Raw genomic sequence first — 18,367 nt, 5'->3', positions numbered from 1 at the left:
ACTTGTTTACTCTTTTTGCTTTGTCCTCCTTCAGTTACAAACAAATATTACAATCACATTAAATGTTGGAACAAAATCAACAAATACAGTAAAAGTTATTAACATAGGAACCATTTTATGGAAGAGTAAATTGATTGTCTATATACTTTTAATTCTTGTCAAATCCATCAATAAAAATTTTATATCCTAAAATATCAAAAGTTCCATTTGTTTTTAGTAGACCTAAATAGTCTTTTGGTTCTCTAACCTTATACATCAGCTAATCGACATTATCCTTAGAGAGAACTATATTTGTAACTACCCCATTATCATTAGATCGAGACCTGTTTTCCTTCTTACTTTTTTATGATTGTGATCCTCTACAATCTCAAGCATAAGATGATTAACACACAATGGTACTTGAACAAAAAGAACTAATAAACATTGAGGATGTGAATTGATAATATCATTTCACACATGATTTTGGCGTCTCACCCTTTATCATTGGTGCTTCAACTTTATTAACCCTCTTCTTTGGTGAACTGCAAATGAAGAATTAGTATAGTAAAAAATCTAAGATAAGATTAATCCACTAAAACTAGAGAATGAAAAAAATTTAATATGGCTTGTTATTAAGAATTATCTATTTGTACAAATCCTTGCTTTTTGAGTTGTATGATAACCCTTGCTTGATGAGTATTGGAAACTTCTCCCATTGTATCCTTGCTTTTGCCAGTTTGAAGTTTTTGGTTACATGCACACAATCATGACTTTACATCACAATGCATTCACATTCTAACAATTTTCATGTTCTTTCATTACATTTTGATCTAAACAACAAATTTTAAACTTTCACTTATTCAAACAACTAATCTAAAAATGGGTCCTATTAAAGGATCTAATATAAATTCAAATAATGTATCTAGATTCTAAACAAATCAAAACATAAAATCTATGATTTAAACTTATCTCATCACTTACACATAATAACAATACCCCCCTTGTGATGTGGACAGTCTTGGGGGAGAGGTTGCAACATTGTATTTGGGTCCAATTGTTCACTCTTTCTCTCTCAACCTCTCTCCCTATTCAATCTAATGAGCCAACTGGATTTGCTCTACATTTTAATGTCTCAAGTATTGCCTCATGGTTTGACTCGTGAAATTTCCAAAGAATCTTATTATGTGGTTTTCCACCATATTTTATCAAGTGGACATTTGATGTGACAACAAGGTTTGAATAATGAAGAATCTTCCTCTCTATTTGCCAATCCTCGAATAACCACAGGTTAGGGTTCATAGAATATCATCTAAGCCATGTGTTGGTTACAACCACCGCACCGATAGGGGTACTCTAAACCTTCACCATCTACAACCGAGTGATCCAATTTTTGTTTGGCTTGGACACAATGACACAAATAATAATATATCCCTTCTTCATTGTCTTCAGGTGCAATAACAACAAAAACATGGCCTACAATGACAAATGCACAAAATGCGATCATTAATTTAGAAAATACTTAGATAAAAATTATAAAGTTACATATTGAAATTATAAATATATATAAATATATATTACTAAGTTGCACTAGATTAGACAAGCGGTCAAAGTCAATAGACGAATCCATCTCTACCATTTCTAGTGCTTGTGGGGGATGATAGGTGTCAATTGGGTCCAAAACTCGTATATCCCATTTGTCCACCCATTCAGTTGACTCATAGTCATCTCAATTTTTCTCTGCTCATTATGGACAATAGCATGCCATTTTTCATGTGTGGATACTCCATGAACCTACATCAAAGCTTATAAAAGAGTGCAACTCACTGGATCTTGTTAGTGTGCAACAATCTTGATATGGTGCAATGTTAGTATTATCTATCAACCAAAAAAATCTATGAACCATAGACTCACCTTCCTTACCTGCACCCATTGTAGCGTTACACCACTGAACGATGGATTTTACATCTATCAATATTGCTCCATCTTTGTACTTTAGTTCTTCATGAGCTAAAGCTCTTTTGATGCATACACCTACACCATTATGCTCTCCCTTTCCATGACTAGCCTCTGTCAAATTTCACATATATTGAATTCTACACAACCTGTGCATTCTGCTCAACCAATAGAACATCTGTGCATTCTTGAATTGAGATGCACAATTGTCTGACCAAATAATGTGTTGACGATATGTTATAACCCTATTAGCCAAATCTCCATAAAATAGTTGAAAACAACCATGTACAAACTCTGTAGAATGTGATCGATCATCGCTGATGTAAAAATGGTACTCCCTCAAAATCTTCCTGTCATCCTCTGCACTAGTAGGTGAATGCATGAATATTATGTGAACAAATATGAAACCTGTTGAGAAGTATAATACTTTGCTTGCACCTCATTTTGTGGTTGTAGTGTGTAGTTCTCTATGAAATCTACAACTGAAACAATGGTATCCAGTGGAAATGTATCCTTGCACAACTTGAATTGCAAATCCAACCATCGAGCTCTATGTGTATGCCTTGTATACTTGTAAATAATCTTTTCACGAAAAATCTTCATAAACTCATACACTGAAATATTTTCAATGACTAAATCACATCTTTTACCATGTTTCCCATCTTTTAGAGAATATGTTAGTGTCTTAAATTTTTCGTAATCTACTATTTCATTTCTAATTGTATGTGTACTAACCATATGTTGACAAGTTGATAAAAGTTGCAAAGAACCACAAAATAAGCATGTACCATCCAAGCATGATGTCTTGTAAAATTGTTGGCCGTCCCCTATTTCATATAAAATGTTGGATATGAATTCTCTTGAAGATTTTGGTGGCTCATTCATGTCACAATCCTACAAAACAAACTCAGAATGCAAAAACACACATATATGCCTAAAAACATCAAAATGGTTAGTAAATTCAATATGTATCCTACAACAATAGATTTGTGTGTGTGATTTATCTTCACATAAAAAAGTTTATCCATCTCAAAAAATCTTTGACTTATTCAAATTTGAGGATACATACCAATAAATTTTGCAAAAAATTGTGTCTGAGTTGAGTCCAAAAAATGTTTAGCATGTGGGTCGCGATTTTCACTACCAATTCTCCTTCTTACAACATCTCTTTGATTAGGGGAAACACGTGTTATTTTTCCAAAAATCTTCAATCAATGATTTCAAAGCTTCACTAATTTCTTTATCCTTTTGCGGTAGTCTACAGCTAAATGTCCATAACTCATTTTTTGTTAGATCTTCCAATCTCTCATGCCTTAACATGGCTCTCCTTAGAGTACCTCTACCATTTTTTTATATTTTGCTTGTCTTTCTCATGAGTCGAGCTTTCTTCATTTGGTTACTTACTATTGTTGATGTAAGTACTCGTCTTGTGATATTACTATCTTTGGTGCGTGATTTAGAACCCACTTTGTCATAAGCACTCATTACATTTTTTGCAATGCTTTTTTCATTTGAATCGTCCATCGTTCTTAGCCCAAGAATCTTCATGATAGGCCTAAATTTCAAATTCTTCATCATTTCAACAAATAATTGGCATTGACCTATATATTTAATTTTTCAAAAAATAATCTCCACATAAGATTAACTTTTTTTTGACAAGTACGCTTGCTAATCTTGTCAGGCATTGGTTTCAAAATGTTAGTATCAATATCAATCAAATATTTTAGTCTTCTAAAATGAATTTTAGAAGGTATTATAATCTCTTCCATTCCCTCAACATTTTGAACATCAACATAAGGTTGAGTGTATTGTGTGCCTTGAACCAAATATGATGTGCCTTGGCAATAAGATGCAAAAGATGGAATATCACCTACTTGATGTGTTGATGTTGTGTCTTCAACATGACATGATGGAGTTTGTACATCATCGTATCTACAAATTAGTGTCTCTTCAACATGAGAGGATGATATGACTCCAACATTGGAAGATGGTGTAGCTTCATAATTCAATTGTCTTCTTGAGTGTAACAGTCTCATTCGCTCTCTTTGTCTTTCCAATTCTTCCTCTTTGTTTCTTTGTATTGGTGGTTCTTGATCCTCTTCGAAAGTCAATTCTTCATTATTGCCTTGCAATTTTTTTTTGTTCACGTAGTAGTTTCATTTTATCTCTTTTAATTGCCAAATCTCTCTCCCTATCTTCATTTGTTTGAGTTTTTGGTTTCTTCCTTGGCATGATGATGATTTCTACATGTCAAATTATTCAAACATCTGAATTACTTACAATGTGTAAATTACAAATCATTCAGATACATATAAAAATTATAATTATTTGAATGAATACATAATATATATCAAACAACTTGTCAAATTTCTAACCATTTCGAAATAAAATTTCATTCTAACATACAAATTTTAATGAATTCACTATATATTAAACAACATGTCAAATTATAATCAAATTTGTATCTATATATCAACAAACAATATTTAAAAAGGATTGCACTAACCTTTTCTATACAAAGAATATTCAGAAAGTCTTCAAATCATGTATCCAATGATTGAATTTGGTTTTTGCTAGCTTCAAAAAGTCTTCAAATAATGTTTGCTATGTTGAAACCCATGTTTTCTATCAGAAAAATAGAATGCACAATAGACCAAAAGTAGAGAATGGATGAAATGGAACCCAAACTTTCTTTTTGACCATTTTTGGGTGATTTTACCTAGTGTGTACGTACTATAAAGCACGTATGCACTATAAAGCAGTTATGCACTATGTCAAAAAACATCTCTCCCTATCCCACCATCCCCATCCCCTACTCTCTCTCTCTCCCCTTTCCCATCCCCTACTCTCTCTCTCTCACTCTCCCTCTCCTACTCCCTTTCCCATGACCTACTCTCTAGATTTGTCACATACACACTCCCATCCCCCCTCTCTCTCCCTCTCCCACTCCCTCTCTCACTACCTACTATCTCTCTTTCCCTCTCTACTTTCTCTCTCCTATCCCCTACTCCCACTCTCTCTCTCCCAATCCCCTACACTCTCTCACACACTCTCCCCATCCCCTACTCTCTCTCTCTCTCTCTCATCTCTCTCTCTCTCTCTCTCTCTCTCTCTCTCTCTCTCTCTCTCTCTCTCCCCTATCTCGTATGAGCTCTCTCTGCCACCCCCTACTCTCTCTCACACTCTCACACTCTCTCCCATCCCCTACTCTATCTTTCTTACACACATTACCATTCCCCCCCTCTCTCTCTCCCACTCCCTCTCCCATCCCCTACTCTGTCTCTCTTACACACACTCTCATTCCCCCTCTCTCTCCCTCCCACTCCCTCTCCCACTGCCTATTATCTCTCTCTCACTCTATCCTTATCTAGTCTCTCTCTCTCGCATCCCCTACTCTCACTCTCTCTGCCACCCCTACTCTCTCAAACTCTCACACTCTCTCCCATCCCCTACTCTCTCTCTCTTACACACACTCCCATCCCCCCTCTCTCTCCCTCTCTAACTCCCTCTCCCACTGCCTACTCTCTTTCTCTCTCATCCCCTACTCTTTCTTTATCTCATCTCCCCTCTCCCAATCCCTACTCTCTCTCTTTCACCCACACACACCCATACCCCCTCTCTCTCCTCTCCCATCCCCTACTCTGTCTCTCACTTGCTCTCCCTCTTCCACTCCCTCTCCCACTACCTACTCTCTCTCACTCACTCTCACTCTCACTCTCTCCCTCTCTACTCTCTCTCTGCCACCCCCTACTCTCTCTCACATTTTTACACTCTCTCCCATCCCCTACTCTCTCTCTCTCTCTCTCTCTCTCTCTCTCTCTCTCTCTCTCTCACTACTCTCTCTTGGAGCCCCCCTTCTCCCATTCCATGCTCTCTCTCTTTCACACACATGCACTCCCATCCTCCTCTCTCTCGCTTTCCCTCTCCCACTTTGTCTCCCACTACCTACTCTCTCTCTCTCTCTTCCCAATCCCCTACTCTCAATCTCTCGCTCCCATCCTATACTCTCTCTCTTTCCATCCCCTACTCATAATCTCTCTCCCAGCCTGTAGTCTCTCTCTCTGCCACCCCTACTCTCTCTCACACTTCCTTTCTCTCCCATCCCCTACTCTCTCTCTCTCTTACATACATTCCTATTCCCCCCTCTCTCTCCCTCTCCCACTCCCTCTCCCACTGCCTATTGTCTCTCTCTCTCTCTCTCTCTCTCTCTCTCTCTCTCTCTCTCTCTCTCTCTCTCTACTCTCTCTCTCTCTCCCATCCCCTACTATCTCTCTTTGCCACCCCTACTCTCTCTCACACTCTCTCCCATCTCCTACTCTCTCTCTTACACACACTCCCATCCCCCCTCTCTCTCTCCCTCTCCCACTCCCTCTCCCATTGCCTACTATCTTTCTCTCCCATCCCTCACTTTCTCCCTATATTTCTCTCCCCTCTCTCATTCCCTACTCTCTCTCTTTTACACACACACACACACCCATCCCCCTCTCTCTCCTCTCCCATCCCCTACTCTGTCTCTCACTCGCTCTCCCTCTTCCAGTCCCTCTCCCACCACCTACTCTCTCTCTCACTCTCACTCTCTCCCTCTCCACTCTCTCACATTTTCAAACTCTCTCCCATCCCCTACTCTCTCTCTCTCATATATTTCCATCTTTCCTCTCTCTCCCTCTCCCACTCCCTCTCCCACTGCCTACTCTCTCTCTCCCCCCTCTCTCATTCCCTACTCTCTCTCTTTCACACACATGCACTGCCTCTCTCTCTCACTCTCCCTCTCCCACTCCCTCTCCCACCACCTACTCTCTCTCTCCCCCATCCCCTACTCTCAATCTCTCTGTCCCATCTTATACTCTCTCTCTCTCTCTCTCTCTCTCTCTCTCTCTCTCCCCATCCCCTACTCTCAATCTCTCTCTCTCTCCCATCCTGTACTCTCTATGCCACCCCTACTCTCGCACACACTTCCTCTCTCTCCTATCCCCTACTCTCTCTCTTATAGACATTCCCATTCCCCCCCCTCTCCCTCTCCCACTGCCTACTCACTCTCTCTCCCATCCCCTACTGTCTCTCTCCCCTCTCCCATCTCCTACTCTCTCTCTTTCACACACACCACACACTCCCATCCCCCCTCTCTCTCCTCTCTCATCCCCTACTCTCTAGATCTCTCACACACACTCCCATCCCCCCTCTCTCTCCCTCTCCCTCTCCCTCTTCCACTCCCTCTTCCACTACTCTCTCTCTCTCTCTCTCTCTCTCTCTCTCTCTCTCTCTCTCTCTCTCTCTCTCTCTCTCTCTCTCTCTCTCTCTCTCTCCCTTATCCCCTGCTCTCTCTCTCCCCTCTCCCATCCCCTACTTTCCCTCTCTGTCATGAGCCCAAATTAAAAGGATATATGAATATTCAAATAACATATTATACAATGATAATAACTAAAGAATTTTTTTAAATGAATTAAAACACATGCAAAATAGTGACTTTGGCATGACCCCTCTTGATAGTAATTATAAGATTAAAATAGTTTATCTCAATAGATTAAATAGAAGTCAAATATTGAATAGACTAATAATAATAGTAAATCTATTATTATTATAATAAAATATATTAACTGTAATAATAAAATATTTTATTATAGTTACTAGAATAATAATACAACCACATATATCTCATTAAATAAATAATTATATAATGTTATAATAAAATAACATCATAATATGATTCTCTAGATAATAATACCTTTCAGACCAAGGAAGAATATAGTAGAAATATAATATAAAGATACAATATAAAAATTACTATATATTATATATTATTTTTAAATTGGTTATACTCCTGCTAGTGATTAAAGTCAATGATAATTAATAAATAGTAAACCTTTATGATAGAGAATAACCTCTCATGAAGGGGCACAAACACTGTATAGACACGCCTTTCAAATACACCTATCCAGTCAGAACAATATAAATTGGAAATTGATTGCATCTAAGGGAAGGGAGTCATTGGATATATATGTATGAAGGTTGCCACCACAAATATATTCATTGGAATAATAGAAAACTAGGTCAAAGAATAATATACGATGACTAAGAAGCAAAGAAGGAAAGCAGTGACTATGAAGAATTATGGAGCAGCTAGTATACACACACAGAATTACTTACAATCAAACAACAATTAATGCTAGAGATTATTTATTTGCAACTATCTACGTATTGAAGAAGAAACTTGTAGTTGATACATAGGCTTATAGATGCTGCGTTTGAATTGCTCATACTCTTCACAACTATGTTGGATGATTGTAGACCCAAAACAAATATTTTTGTGATGATGGAAAAAGAATTTGTTAACTGCTTAGAGAGGGCTCATGTGAAAGTGAAAGTGGCATGAAACTTTCATGGAGGGAATAAGAATGAAGAGGGGCGTAAGTAATGTAGCTACATAGGATGAACAATGAAGGATGTGATGTAGGTTTGGAATATGTGCAACATCCATTTTCATTGGAATCTCAAGTGTTACTGCTGATATTTCAACTCATAGGATCAATGTTCTTGAAGGCAACCCTCTAACTTGCATTGCCAGGTGATGATTATGAAAATCTCTACAAACTATTTATTCAATCAAATAGTGATGGTTTATGTTATCAATCTTGGTTTATTCATCAATTAGTAGATTCTAACATATTTCAATAGCTTTGAGCTTTTAATCAAAAACATATTTTCCCAGAGCAATTATTGAAATAATTATTTAAAGAAAAGTTGTAAATAAATTAATGACCTAAAAAGGGTCATTACAAGCGATATTAGAGCTAGCATCCTGCCAGCCTGTAAATCATTTATTTGGAGACTTCCATTTCATATTCAATATTATGTTGCGACAAGAAATAATTTTAAGAAATGATGGGATTTGATTAAAGAATAATACTACATCAGAAAGGATGTTGATAATGAGGCTGACAACCCTACACAATCCATCCCAAGCTATCCCAAGTTGCAATTGCTAAACTTGTCTTTTCCCCGATAAAGAAGCATGCTATATCTATAAAAACCTCTAGCTCCTCCTCACTAAGTGTAAACAAGATGTGATCTAGAATTGTTTTACCATCAATAGGCAATATTCTGAAGACTTTTTGTAACTGTGATTGCCAATATTCTGGAGGTTTTTTTTTTCTGGAGAAAATGTCCAAGTAACTTGAGCATCAAGGGCAATTGATCGCAAACTCTAAAAAACCTTTCAACTAATGTTTTATATCCATCTGGTGGAGAGGGTCAAATCCTTTCATTTTGTAAATGGAGGAGTTTCCCCAAGATGTTAGGAGGTTTGAATGCCTCAAAGTAACAATAACCAAACTACCAGATGTAAGGTTTCCATTTCCCCATAAAAGAGTTTCAAGTTGATCAACATGATCCACATTGCCCAAAACAAGCAGCACACGAACATATCTCAAAAAGCTTGCCACTATTATCTTGCCATCATCAATACTGTGAATCAAAAAATCCTTTACAAAACTTAAAATGAAATGAGTGGGGCATCGTACAATACAACAAATAATTAATCCTTGGTATCTACTATACTTGGAATTAATAAAATAAGGAGCAGATACATAAATATCTTTCAAGCCCCTCCAATTCTTCTCCACCATTGCTACAATTTGCACGCACACATATTTGTAGCTAAAAATTTGAAACATTGGGTAGGTTAAATTGAAGTAAATAAGAAACTATAAAATCTAGGATTCGGTGGGATATATATACCATCAATATGACTCATTGAAGTGGTATCTACTGAGAATCCAACTCAGCAAAGATATCATAAATTGGGTATGTGCAGGATCATGGTGTGCCAAAAAGTGGCAATGTGAAAAAAATAGAGTTTGAACACGTCTAAAAGCACTTCAAAATCTGCTTTGACTTTTTTTCACCTATCCAAGTACCAAACCTGGAAAGTAAGGCCCAAGTCTTATCGGATATCTGATTTGAGATCGGATATCGGATCTCATATCGGATATCGGATCTCATATCAGATATCCGATATGAGATCCGATATCCGATATCGGTGGCATAAAAATTGGAGGGAAAAGGCACAAAAATTAGAGGGAAAAACAAATTTGTAAGTGATATAACTAATTTGAGTTATGAAATATGTAAAGATATAATATATAACCTATAAATATATAATATAATAACATAACTATTATATATAAAATAATATATAATCTATATATTATATAATAATATTATATTATATATATATATATATATATATATATATATATAACGTAATGTAAAGATATAATATATAATCTATTAATATATAATAATATATTATGTTATTATTATTATTATTATCTATAAATATAATATATATTATTATAATATATTATTATTATTTTTACTATATTTTTATTAAATATAATAACGTAATATATTATATATATGTTATTAATACATATTATTATTATTATCATATATAAATTATAATCTATAATATATTATTATTATTATCATCATATGTAAATTATAATATATAATATATTATGTTATTATTATTATAATCTATAAATTATATATATATATATATATGATTGTTATAATATATTATTATTATTTTTACTATATTATTTCTAGTGGAGTCATTTATATGGGTCAAAAGGGCTCACAAGATGACCTATGACCCTTTTCGACACATTCCATGATGACATATGTCCCTAAGGGATCCTACGACCCCTAGGGACATATTAGAATAGTTGATATGGGTTGAAGGAGGTCACCGGATGACCTATGAACCCTTTCGACATATTACAAGACGACATTTGTCCCTAGGGGTCCTAGGACACTTAGGGACATATTACAATCATTCATATGGGTCGAAAGGGACATATTAGAATCATTCATATGGGTCGAAGGGGATCATAGGGTGACATATGACCCCCTTCGACACATTCCATGATGACATATGTCCCTAAGGGTCCTAAGACCCCTAGGGACATATTAGAATCTTTCATATGGTTTGAAGGGGGTCATAGGGTGAACTATGACCCTCTTCGACACATTACATGACGACATATGTCCCTAGGGGTCCTAGGACACCTAGGGACATATTAGAATGCTTCATATGGGTCAAAGGGGGTCATAGGTTGACCTATGACCCCCTCTAACCCATTCAATGATGACATAGTCTCTAGGGGTCCTAGGACCCCTAGGGACATATTAGAATCATTCTTATTGGTCAAAGGGGTTGATAGGGTGACCTATGACCCCCTTCGACCCATTAGATGACGACATATGTCTGTAAGGGTCCTAGGACCCCTAGGGACATATTAGAATCGTTCTTATGGGTCAAAGGGGGTCATAGGTTGACTTATGACCCTCTTCGACACATTACATGACGACATATGTCCCTAGGGGTCCTAGGACACCTAAGGACATATTAGAATGCTTCATATGGGTCAAACGGTGTCATAGGTTGACTTATGACCCCCTTTGACTTATTAAATGATGATATATATAGCTAGGGGTCCTAGGACCCCTAGGGACATATGTCATCATTTAATGGGTCAAAGGGGGTCATAGGTCAATCTATGACCTCCTTTGACCCAAATGAACAATTCTAATATGTTCTTAGGGGTCCTAGGAGCCCTAGTGACATATGTCATCATTTAATAGGTCGAATGGGGTCATAGGTCAACCTATGACCCCCTTTTAACCATATGAACAATTCTAATATGTCCCTAGGTGTCCTATGACCCGTAGGGACATATGTCATCATGTAATGTGTCAAAGGGGGTCATAAGTTGACCTATGACCCCATTTGACCCATAAGAATGATTCTAATATGTCCCTAGGGGTCCTAGGACCCCTAGGGACATATGTTGTCATGTAATGGGTTGAAGGGTGTCATAGGTCATCCTATAACCCCCTTTGACCCATAAGAACGATTCTAATATGTCTTTAGGAGTCCTAGGAACCCTAGAGACATATGTCGTCATGTAAAGGGTCAAAGGGGGTCATAGGTCAACCTATGACTCCCTTTGACCCATAAGAATGATTCTAATATGTACCTAGGGTTCCTAAGACCCCTTTGGATATATGTCATTATGTAATTTGTCGAAGGGGGTCATAGATCAACCTATAACCCCCTTTGACCCATAAGAAGCATACTAATATGTCCCTAGGCGTCCTAGGACCCCTAGAGACATATGTCATCATGTAATGGGTCAAAGGGGTTCATAGGTCAACCTATGACCCCCTTTGACCCATATGAACAATTCTAATATGTCCCTAGGTGTCCTATGACCCATAGTGACATATGTCATCATGTAATGGGTCAAAGGGGGTCATAGGTTGACCTATGACCCCTTTTGACCTATAAGAATGATTCTAATATGTCCCTAGAGGTCCTAGGCCCCCTAGGGACATATGTCGTTATGTAATGGGTTGAAGGGTGTCATGGGTCACCCTATGACCACATTTGACCCATAAGAACGATTCTAATATTTTTTTAGGAGTCCTAGGACCCCTAGGGACATATGTCATCATGTAATGCATTGAAGGGGGTCATGGGTCAACCTATGATCCCCTTTGACCCATAAGAACAATTCTCATATGTCCCTAGGGGTTGTAGGGACATATGTCGTAATGTAATGGGTCAAAAGGGGTCATAGGTTGACCCATATGAACAATTCTAATATGTCCCTAGCGGTCTTAGGATCCTTAGGGACATATGTCATCATTTAATGGGTCAAAGGGGATCATAGGTCAACCTATGACCCCCTTCGATCCATATGAACAATTCTAATATGTCCCTAGGGGACCTAGGACCCCTAGGGACATATTTCATCATGTAATGCATCGAAGGGGGTCACAGGTCAACCTATGACCCCCTTTGACCCATAAGAATGATTCTCATATGTTCCTAGGGGTCCTCAGGACATATGTCATCATGTAATGGGTCAAAGGGGGTCATAGGTCAACCTATGACCCCCTTTGACCCATATGAACAATTCTAATATGTCCCTAGGCGTCTTAGGACCCCTAGGGACATATGTCAACATTAAATAGGTCAAAGGGGGTCATAGGTCAACCTATGACCCCCTTTGATCCATATGAACAATTATAATATGTCCCTAGGGGTCCTAAGACCCCTAGGGACATATGTCATCATTTAATGGGTCGAAGGGGTTCATAGGTCAACCTATGATCTCCTTTGATCCATATGAACAATTCTAATATGTCCCTACGGGTCTTAGGACCCCTAGGGACATATGTCGTTGTTTAATGGGTCGAAGGGGGTCCTAGGTCAGCTTATAACCCCCTTTGACCCATATGAACGATTGGACAAATGTCTTCATGTAATGGGTCGAAGGGTGTCATAGGTCAACCTATGACCCCCTTTGACCCATATGAATGATTCTAATATGTGGGACTCCTAGGGACATATGTCATCATGTAATGTGTCGAAGGGGCCCATAGGTCAACCTATGACCCCCTTCGACCCATAAGAATGATTCTAATATGTCCCTAGGGGTCCTAGGACCTCTAGGGACATATGTCATTATGTAATGGGTTGAAGGGGATCATAAGTCAACCTATGAGCCCCTTCGACCCATATAAATGATTCTAATATGTCCCTAGGGGTGCTAGGACCCCTAGTGACATATGTCATCATGTAATGGGTCAAAGGGGGTCATAGGTCAACCTATGACCCCCTTTGACCCATAAGAACGATTCTAATATGTCCTTATGGGTCCTAGACCCCTAGGGACATATGTCATTATTTAATGGGTTGAATGAGGTCATATGTCAACCTATGACCCCCTTTGACCCATAAGAACGATTCTAATATGTCCTTAGGGGTCCTAGGACTCCTAGGGACATATGTCGTTATGTAATGTGTCGAAGGGGGTCATAGGTCAACCTATGACCTCTTTCGACCTATAAGAATGATTCTAATATGTCATTAGGGGTCCTAGGACCCCTAGGGACATATTTTGTTATGTAATGGGTCGAAGGGACCTATGACCCCCTTTGACTCATATATATTAATAATATACATACATATATATATATATATATATATATATATATATATATATATATATATATATATATATATATATATATATATATATATATATATATATATATATAATATTTAATAAAAATATTACGTTATTATATATATTAATAACATACTTTTATATATATATATATATATATATATATGTATATATATATATATATGTATATATATATATATGTATATATATATATATATGTATATATATGTATATGTATATATATATGTATATATATGTATATGTATATATATATGTATATATATATATATATAACGTTATTATATATATTAATAAGATATATATATATATATATAAGGTTATTATATTTAATAAAAATATTACGTTATTATATTTAGTACAAATAATAATAATATAAATTATATTTATAGATTATAATGAGAATAACATAATATATTATTATATATTAATATATTATATGTTATATCTTTACATTACGTTATTATATATATATATATATATATATATATATATTATAATACATATTTACATAGTAATATAACAAAAATAATTTATAAATCATAAGCTATAAGTCTTAAATCCGGTTTTCCTTCCAAAATGGGTTGGGATTTCAAATTTCCCACCAAAATTCACCTAGCCATATCGGATATCCGATTTGAAATCCGATATTCGATTAGGCTTGGTATTTACCAAGCCTACTCGGTCAACCCAAAAGACATGTTTGAAGAGGGTTTTAGTGATACTCAGACTTCAGGTAGTCGTCTGACAATGTTATTTTCATTGAAATTGAATGAAACGAAAAGAGTTTTTTAATATCGCTCTCGAGATTCCATCAATACAATTTTTGTCAAATTCTGAGATAGATAAGCATTTATTAGTTAATTATCAATGGAGATTATTGTAAAGTGCTAATTGACATACTGATTGAAAAACAGCTGTAATTTTCAAACGGTATAACATTTTTAAAATCTAAAAGTGCGTCACATTCTATGCTTCGCCTAGTATAAGAAAAAATTAAATTAAATTAAATTTGGTAAAATTTTCTATTAGTTAAGGTGGTCAGACATAGGACTCTTTTTTTCTCGAAAAATTTTTGGTAGAAAATTCATATTTAATTATTTATTTGGAATAAAAATACCAAAAAATATGCGTCACATCCAGGCACGAGTCTACATTTCATATCTATAATTATATTAAAAAAATATTATCATTTGATTTTGATTAAGGTGGTCAGACATACACCTACTTTTTATTTTTGTCCTGAAATTTTTGTAGTACTACATTAAAATTCAAACTTTTGACCAATCAATTATTTTTTTCTCCTAATAAGGCCTAGTAGTTTAGAAACTAAATTCAATTTCCTACATATTATTTTCTTACAACTTTTTGATATAAAGTCCATAACTACTTTAAAATTATGTGTCAAGTTGACATAACCCTGATTTTCTGATTCTTCACTGCCACTTAAGGCCATAGTTTGGTACACCATGATCCTGCACATACCCATTTCTCAAATGTAAAATAGATAGCCAGTGATGTATGAATTTGGATTCGATAATAATAGGCTTCTAGTCCAATAAAAATGGATAAATATCAGAATATAGAGTATAATGTATTATTGAAGAGGATTGGTCAAACTGATTTTGGTTTCAATACAACCATATTTAGAACCAATAGAAATAAAAAAACATTACTGTAATGATTGATTCAACATCCTGGTGACTAGAAAAAATTCATTGATCATAAGATAAGATTCATTATTGTATAATCAACCAGGGAGTGATAAATATTTATGATTGATCAAATATAATATCATCAATATATCTGCAATGATAACTGGAGAAGTCAAAAAAAGTGTTGGATGCATATCTTTGGCATATTAAAGAGAAAATATTATTGACATCTAGAGAACAAAAGAGCCCTCATTGTGTTATAGGTTACATGATCTTAACATAGACGAAGAGATCAATGAAGGAGATTCATAAGCAATGCTTCTCGGAACATATTTTATTGCAAAACGTTGATGTTGGAGTTTTATAAGGGTTGAAGGCAATATGTGGTGTTGATGAGATATAACACAGTGGAAGAATGGATCCATAATGGAGGATTATATCTTAGTTAATGAATATATTAAAGTAGTGTTTAAGGCTAAGGGTAGAGTAAAGAATAAATAGTTCTCATAATATTGTAAATCGTCTCTAGCAATTTTGAGTTATAAGAATTAGAATTATTCATCCAACCTTGTATATGTTAGAAGTTGATGACACAAATGATATCAAGAAGCCACAAAGGGTTGAGTGAAGCTGACAGGTACACCTAACTAAAAATTAGTTGCATGATTAAATGGTGTTGGTTCACTATTTTTGGAGTATTCCTAAGAGCTAGTTTAAGCATATTATCTTTGCTGTGATATTGCAAAGAAGATAGGAAAACATTTAATGATAATTTAAAAAAAATGGCGGTTATATTAAAATACTAGTAATAAAGCCCATACAGATAAAGAAAATCATATTAGGCACTTTAAAACAAATCGACAAAGCTCAAACCATATTAATATTATCAGACCCATATGACAAAGTCAATGGCATCAACTAAACATGTTACTCATGGAGAGTGGATTGAACACAAGTTGACCACCACTAACGAGCATCAAGCGAGGGAAATACTCCATCCTGCATTGACTTCCACATGTGAGAAGTATGACTGTAGGCCTTTGCAAACTCTTGACATATGATAAATGTTGGGCATAAAGGAAAAGAGAATGAAATTGCTCATGCTTTAGAAATTGAGCACTACTTGTATTGATCAAAGACAAGCATATAATAAGGTTCGTAGATTATACAAGTAAGGAATATTAGTATTTAATATTTAGAGTGGGTAACTTTTTCTTTATTAATAAAGATAGTCATTATGAATAATGACATCAACCATGAAAAATATAAGGGAAAAATGGACAGGGGCACTATTATTATGGATGCATTTTCTCTTCTCGTAGAGGGTACTTAAACAAGGATCAATGCGTAGGCTAACCCTTATGAGTACATGGTGGGGTATGCCTAGAAAGATGCTGCATGAATGGAAAATATTGTTGATTGGTATCATTCACATCCTGGTTATGGTTGCTAGCTATCTAGTATTGATGTGTCAAGCCAAATGCTAAATCAGTAGTTTTAGGAGCCTTTCTTGGGAGTAGTTATAGACCCAACAAGAACTGTATCTATGGGAAAAGTCAAGATTGCTGCATTTCAAACATACCCACAAGGTTACAAACCTCCAAATGGACTAGTCTTTGAGTATCAAACAATTCCTTTAAACAAACTCGAAGATTATGTTTCAGATCTTGGATTAAACTAGAGAAGTCCTTAAGTGAATATGAGGATTACTTCAAACCCCTAAATCATCACTTCAAGGTAATGAGGTAAGGTATATATTTTGTGCATATACTGCTATAAAATAATTGTTAGTGTCTTTCTTATTATTGACACATTTGTTATCGTGAAGAATATTAGATAGTCTATCAATAATTCTAGTTACCATGAAATGAAATTAGAATATATGAAAAATGAAATATAAATAAATATTTCATATGAAAAATGAAATATAAATGAAAAATATATATGAAATGAGGTGCAATGACCTATAATAGTTAAGAGACTATTGGTTTTACACCTGACATTACAAAAGAGTAAATACATATCCATAGAGTAGTGTATATTCCAAAAAAGAAAGAATTTAACCTATTATGATAGAAGGGAAATCCATGTGATTAGATAGTACATAGGGGTCTATTTCTTGTCCACATTATGATCTCTTAAGATAGGGATTTGGTGGAGGGAGAGGCAGAGTAAATTCGGGCACATGAAAGATATCCTCCAGGGAATTGCTTGTAGCCTGTTTCATGCGCCCTTTGCACCGTAAATCTATCATCTCAAGATGATTGTAATAAGGAAAGAGAAAGATTCCTGTGCCAAATAAATATGTTCATTAGATTAACACTCATTTTCTTGTCCACATTATGATCTCTTTAGATAGGGAGTGGGTGGAGGGAGAGGCAGAGTAAATTCGGGCACATGACAGATATCCTCCAGGGAACCGCTTGTAGCCTATTTCACGCGCCCTTTGCACTGTAAATCTACCGTCTCAATATGATCGTAATAAGGAGAAAGAAAGTTGTCTGTGTACTAAAGAAGACATCTTCCAAATGAACTATGTAAATTAAATTTAACACTCATATTCTCATCCATATTATGATATCCTAAGGTAGGGAGTTGGTGGAGGGAGAGGCAGAGTAAATTCGGGCCCATGACGAATATCCTCTAGGGAATCACTTGTAGCTTGTTTCATGTGCCCTCTACACCATAAATCTACCACCTTATGATGATCGTAATAAGGAGAGA

Source organism: Cupressus sempervirens, chromosome 11 (assembly GCF_028749045.1).
Source record: "Cupressus sempervirens isolate cs-2001-9-10 chromosome 11, ASM2874904v1, whole genome shotgun sequence".
Lineage (NCBI taxonomy): Eukaryota > Viridiplantae > Streptophyta > Pinopsida > Cupressales > Cupressaceae > Cupressus > Cupressus sempervirens.
This window is presented reverse-complemented; position numbering follows the sequence as displayed.